This window comes from Terrapene carolina, unplaced genomic scaffold (assembly GCF_002925995.2).
Source record: "Terrapene carolina triunguis isolate 2854851 unplaced genomic scaffold, T_m_triunguis-2.0 Scaffold194, whole genome shotgun sequence".
In the NCBI taxonomy this organism is placed as follows: domain Eukaryota; kingdom Metazoa; phylum Chordata; order Testudines; family Emydidae; genus Terrapene; species Terrapene triunguis.
The window spans coordinates 5,224,747-5,231,386 of NW_020664545.1; the positions used below are offsets into that span (position 1 = coordinate 5,224,747).

The 6,640-nt window shown below is 47.0% G+C and overlaps 1 protein-coding gene across 1 annotated transcript in view; it reads right to left on the reverse strand.

Moving 5' to 3' along the window:
* The window catches only part of ARID3A (AT-rich interaction domain 3A), an 86,961-nt gene extending 86,731 nt beyond the window's left edge, over window positions 1–230 (reverse strand). The window contains exon 1 of the mRNA XM_024204385.3: window positions 49–230. The gene's annotated coding sequence lies outside the window, so the exon portion shown is untranslated. The remainder of the gene's footprint in view (window positions 1–48) is intronic.
* Between the last annotated feature and the right edge of the window lie 6,410 nt (window positions 231–6,640).

Genomic DNA, 6,640 nt, shown 5'->3' on the forward strand with positions numbered 1-6,640 from the left:
ATGGCTTTGAACCCACTTTACAGGGAAGAAGAAAGGAGATTTGCTTACCCAGGGCTGGCTCTCCGCTGGGGAGCTTCGTAGCAGCCCGCGAGCCCCCGGGCAGCTGGTCCACCTTGCTGCAGAGCAACTTGGCCGCCCCTGGTTTCTTTTTCTTTTTTCGGTATCTCTCTTTTAATTGTGTTTGTTTTAATGCACCCCTATCTGGCCGGATTGGTAAATTTCTCATTGCAGGCAATGCAAGCCCTGGCCCCTTCCCCTCCCCCTTCTGCCTAAGGCGTGCTCATGGCTGGATGTAGACAAATCATTGGGTGACAAATAGCAATCAGATGCAAATTCCTAACCTCTGAATCAGAGACCTGCCATAGGGGTGGGCTGCCCAGCCAGGGACCATCTCCCATTTCCCCAGCTGCTCCCGAAAACGCGCAGAGTTTAGGGGCGGCCCAGATGTTGGGAGATTTAAAATCCCAGAAGCCCCTTTTGAGCCTCATGGCCATCCCATTACCTGGCGGTGGTTGGTTTTTTGTATATAATTTATTATCTTTGCAGGCACGATCCTTGTTCTAAGTGGCTGGTGTCCTTTTGGTGTAAGCTGTTGAACTATAGATTATTATTATTTTTTTAATGACATCCTTGCAAAATGTAAAATGAAGACCTTGATCCTGCAACCACCACTCAAGCCCCTTTCAAGCTGATGCGGAGGGGAGCTGTGCCCACGAATACTAGTTATTTGCCTAAACGTTTGCAGAATGAGGATTGTAAAGGCTGCTCAAACCCATGCAGAGCTCCACTGACTTCAGTGCAGGTCTGTGCCTCGGTTTCCCCATCTGGAAAATGGGGGCGGAAAGATACCAAGTGCTTTGAGAGTCTTCTTTTGAGTAGGCTTATTATAATTTGAAGTTTCCCATAAAGATTATACCCCAAAGCATCAGAAATCATCCTCTAGACTCCTGGCTCTGCATTTGTTTAGAAAATTAATACCTGTTTCTATTCTGGCCGATGGGGTTGGCTTTGCTGTCCACAGGCACAAACCTATATAGACGTGGCTCCTTTAAATTTAAAAAAAAAAAGGGGCTGACGCGTAACTGCCTTTAGGTTGGTGGTGTTGCACATTAGGAAGCGTCTCAAAAGAGCCCGGAAGGTAGAATTTAAAGGGGCACTGTCCATTTGATTTTTTGTTTTTGCAAATACTCAGAGCACGTGTGTAATAACTTTACTCGCAGGAGTAGTTCCATGTACTGCAATGGGGGCTACTCAAATTACCCACTGGTGCGTAAATCTTTGCAGAATCAGACCCTCTTTCTTTTTTAAATCTAGCTCTGGACTGATCATTCTCTAAATAGTAATGTCCTGGATTTGATTACTTTTCGTGAAGTTTTTAGCGCCTTTGAAGATATTCAGAAGGATGTTTCAGTAAAGGAAAAACTGAATAAATCTTAACATTGACAGGAGGTCAGACCATATGATCATCATGTTTCCCTTGATCTCCTGTACAATTCCTGCATCAAGCCTGTAATTTCTGTTTGAGCTCCAGCCTCTCTTTGATTTAGTCTTTGGGCCCCAAATGCTCCCACACAGCTGAATTGTTTCTGCTAGGCTACCAGGAGTAAAGACTACTCTGGGAAGTCAAATCAGCAGTTGTGGCTAGAAAACACTCAGGGAGCAGAGGGGAGGGCATAAAAAGGTGTCATTTTTATAAGAAAATAACAATACACAGCTCTCCTTTGTGGCTCTCAAAGCACTTTACAAAGATCAGTCTCACTGTCTTCATTTCACAGGGAGGGAAACTGAGGCATGGAAAGCTTACAGCCAAAAGTTCACAGGCGTGCCCACTGATTTGGGGTGTCTAACTTCAGACATAACAGACTATCATGAATCTGTGACTCTGGTACCCCCCAGTTTTCAGAAGTGCTGAGAACTCACTACTCTAGTTGAATTCAGTACAAATGGTAGGTGCTCCACACGAGTGAGAATCAGGCACAAAGAGTCTGCTGTGTGGCCCCCAAGAACTGGGTCACTCAACATTTCTGCCTTGTGTTCACGAGGAAGAGAAGTGTGTTTTTAACACATCGGCTGACACATGGTAAAATCGTATTGGGGACAAGGCAGCTGTAGTTTTAACACGTGTTAGCTGGTCAGGTACCTTGACCCCAACACGTATTAACCAGCCAGCTCTCGGGGTTCCTGAAAGTTGACAACACTGGTTTAAGCATGTTCATTCAAGAGAAACTTTCACAGCAGTACTGTTGCATTTTGTACAGCTCCATGCACATTGCTGGCACTAAATACATAGTAAATCCTACTTATTTCCCAGCTGCAACCTCAATCACTAGACGATCACGGTGTCCTCAGACTCCGTATTATTGTTTGGATTCCCCTAAGGATGTTATCCTTGCAACTATATAATTTCTTGCAGGAAATTAGTTTATTTCAAACAATCAAGTCAATACCAGGGGACTTGAATTTTATTTTCATAAACACAAGTTATTTCCTGCTATAAAATTGCAACACAGCAGTTTAATATTAGGTCAAGAAGGCTATGAAGATCAACCCAGAAAGGTTCAAATAGATGCTTTTGTTAGGGACACAAGCCTCTGTTAACACAACCTGGTGGTTGCAATTTTAATTACACAAAAAGTCAAGAAATTCAAAGTTATAGTGTACAGCTACCTTGATTGGCAAACTGACACATCTGAAGAAGTGAGATTTTTTACCCACGAAAGCTTACGCCCAAATAAATCTGTTAGTCTTTAAGGTGCCACCGGACTCCTTGTTGTTTTTGTGGATACAGACTAACACGGCTACCCCCGATACGATGCTTCACTTGACATTTACTGTATGTGTAAAGTTGAGCGCACTCCATTGTCACAGGGCATATACAAATGAGTCAGCATGGTCCTATGGTTAGTGCTATGGAATGGGAGTCAGGACTCCTGCCTTCTTCAGAGCATTGGACTGGGACTCAGGAGACCTGCATGCAGTCTGGGTTGTGCCACTTACCTGCTGGGCACAACCGTGCCTCAGTTTCCCCATCTAGAAAATCTGACCCGTCAAGCGCTTTGAGATCTACAGGTGAAGAGGGCTATATAAGAGTTAGGGGTTATTGTTTTATGTTATGGCTTGTGATGTTAACGTTAGTACAGTATGTGCATGTCTCAGTTACAGCTGCCATGAGAATGCTAGATCTTTCTCAATCAGAACGGTGCATTAAGAACAATTATTTAACCTTACATTTTGTTTCACTGTTGACAATAAAAACAAATTTACCAGTGCACAGGTAAGGAAAAGTGCATTTCCTAAACTAGGAAAGAATCCAGCAGGTCTTAATAATTAGCACTTAATATCCCCAAAGCTCACTAAAACCCCAATCAGTCCTCACGGATACATTGCAGCACAGTACAGTATTATCACACACACCCATTTTACAGATGAGCAAATTGAGGCACACAGTGGGTAAGGCCAAAAGTTCCAGAAGTGGATACTAATTTTAGGGACCCAAGCTAAGACATGCTGGGCCTGATTTTAAGAGGTGCGGGGCACCCAAAACGCCCCTCAAAATCAGTCCCAGCGTGTGTCAACTTGGGGACCCCAACCACGTTTGTAAAGTTGGGCCTAAGTGACTTGCAAAGCTGCAGACGGAAGGAGAAGCAGAGCTAGGAATCGAATGCAGCAGTTCCTGGCTCCCAGTCCAATGTTCTGACTACGCTGCCTCGCCTGCAAGCTTTCGTGCCAGGCCCTGCTGCATAGCTGAGGATGCAGGACACACGATGCACAAAACCAGAGGCAGTGGGGGCCCAACAGAGAGAGTGAAAGACCTTCTGGTCCTCATTGTAGGGGATTTAAGTTGCAGCAGGAGGCTAAAGGGGAGAAATGATGGGCTGGGTGCTGGGAGATCCTGCGGATGAAGATCCAGATGCAGCTAATCATCTGCACAGCTGCTGTTTAGGATGGCCTGCCCTCCGTATACACTGAAACCGGGAGAGGAAAAAGCACCCTGGGCGTTTGCCCTGAAATTTCCTAGTTCAGAACTTTATTACGAGCTTTCAGAGCTCACCCTGTAGTCCCCTTAGGATCTTCAAGAGGGCGTGGTGAGAAGATGGAACATTTCCTGTGATGCAATGGGTTGCTCACACCTGATGTACCTATGAAGCGTCACCTGAATCCTAAATGTGAGCTGAGATGCAGCTAACTGCTCTAAGCTGCTTTCCGTTACCAGCTGCATCAGAAGAAGGGGGAAGGCTCTTGTTGTGCCTTTGTCTAGATCCAATGTCTGAAAGCTGAAGTTGGTCAGATAACACTGGTCCCACAAGTCTAGAATTCTCTCTGCCAGTGGCCAGTATCTAATGCTGTAGAGAGGGACATACGTGCAGTGACCTGGACAATTGTGCAATGCTGGACATGGATGGGGCAAATTCCTTCCTGACCCCTGCAGGCAAACTCCTTATGCCCTGAAGCATGACATTTGATGATTACCCTTATCATAGCATGCATAATTACTGGTGTGATTTTGGATCACTACATCACACACCCTTTCCTTCGGGTTCCTGCTGTGATGAGCAACGCAAGGATGGACGGCACAAAACTAAACAAAATCCTGATTTTCAAGTAAGGTTAACTTTGTAAGGCAGAAAAATATCACAAATTTGTCTCATTTCCTTGTACTCTCCTGCCTGTCTGTATCGCTCTGTTGTCTCTTGTCTTATAGTTAGATGTAAGCTCCTTGGGGCAGTGCCTAGTGCAACGGGGTCTTGGTCCATGAACAGGACTCCTAGGCGTTATGGTAATACAAAGAAATAACAACGATGCAGGGAAGGTTGTGTAGTGGCTAAAGGAGACGAGGAGGAGTCAGGACTCCTGGGTTCAATTCTCAGATATGGGAGGGAGTATGGTCTAGTAGTTAAAGCTGGGGGGGGGCGGGACTTCTAGAGCCAAATGAATTCCTGGTATACCCACCATGATCTGATTTTCTTGTCTTTGCCACATGACATTGGGCAAGTCAACTGATCTCTCTGGCCCAGATCCTCCAAGGTATTTAGGCTCCTAACTTCCACATCTGGGGCTCAGCATTTCTGGGGATAACACCCTATACAAGGGCCTGCGTGAGAAGGTAAACAAAGCACTATTCTGCAAATGGCGCTGAGCTCCTCAGATGAAAAGTGCCCCAGAAATGCAAGTGGCTATTGGCAGGGGCGGCTCTAGCATTTTTGCCGCTCCAAGCATGGCAGGCAGGCTGCCTTTGGCGGCCTGCCTGCTGGAGGTCCGCCGGTCCCATGGCTTCGGCGTACCCGCCGCCGAATTGCTGCCGAAGCCGCGGGACCAGCGGACCTCCCGCAGGCATACCGCCAAAGGCTGCCTGACTGCCACCCTGTTAGGGACTGGCAGGGCACCCCCCCGCGGCTTGCCGCCCCAGGCACGCGCTTGGAGCGCTGGTGCCTGGAGCCGCCGCTGGCTATCAGCAAACGTTTCACCCTCCACCCCCAGCAACTGGATTGGCAGGGCGGTTCAGAAATGACCCCATCGGGCCCAGCAGGGGCAGATCCCTGGTGCAGTTACTGGCTTTTTCTTCACCAGGAAAAAAAAGGTGTTTCCGCATGTGTCTGCTACCACAAATCCTATTCCAGCTCTACACTCCAAAACCAGGCGTGTCTTTTCAGCGAGAGAGCTCCGATCCCATTAAAGACAAGGCTCCGTAGTTTTCACCTTGATATAGTCGGTCCAAGTCAACCCCAGGTGCGAGACGGATCGACCTTGACTAGCTACATCGAGGTAAAAACTACCTGTGCCTCGTCTCCACTAGGATTTTCCCGAGAGAGAACTAGCTAGACATCAAATCCCACCTGTTTTTGCAGTGAAGATGCAGTGTGGGCAAGCCAATAGCAGTTTTAACACGTGTTAGCAGCTCAATATAAACACCTGGCTGGTGTTTAACGGCTAATGCATGTCAATGCTACAGCTGCCTTGTCCACATGGATTTTACCATGGTAGTTTCCATGTAATAGCTCCCATGTGGTTTAACCCCCCCCCCCATGCCTTTGTTCCTAACGTGGGTGCATCCCATGTCGGACAGAGCAAACCTTTGCAATGTGGAATGTGACTCCCTGGAAACATCTTATCTCCGTGTGGTGGGGTGAGCCTCTCCCCAAATGCAGCGTTCCTCATGACTCTAGATCAGAACTCGCATGGAAAAAAGAGAACATAAAACCAAACAAAGGCGTGCTGAGCTGGGGGACAGAACACAGCAATGTGTTTGAAAATCAGGATCTCTCTGGCTGGGTCATCACTCGGCTTGTCTAGCCGAGGAAGCCGGTGGGACCTGGATTTGGTAGGTTGTTATTGAGAAAGGGCCGGATCAGCATTTTAAAATAACCTGTTTCAATATTACATGATTGTCCTTTATTATTTGTATTGCTGGAGCGCTCTGCAGCCCCGGTCGTGCACCGTGTCCCCGTTGTGTTAGGCGCTATACAGACACAGAACAAACTGTTCTACTGTAGAGGCCCCAACTGCGATCAGGTCCCCCACTGTGATAGAGAGATAGTAGGAAGCAGTCCCTGCCTGGAGAATTATTTGGATGGGAACGTGTCTGGAAATTACTTATTGGTGTCAGGAGGGTTTCTTAATAAAATATTAATACCCCAGTGTA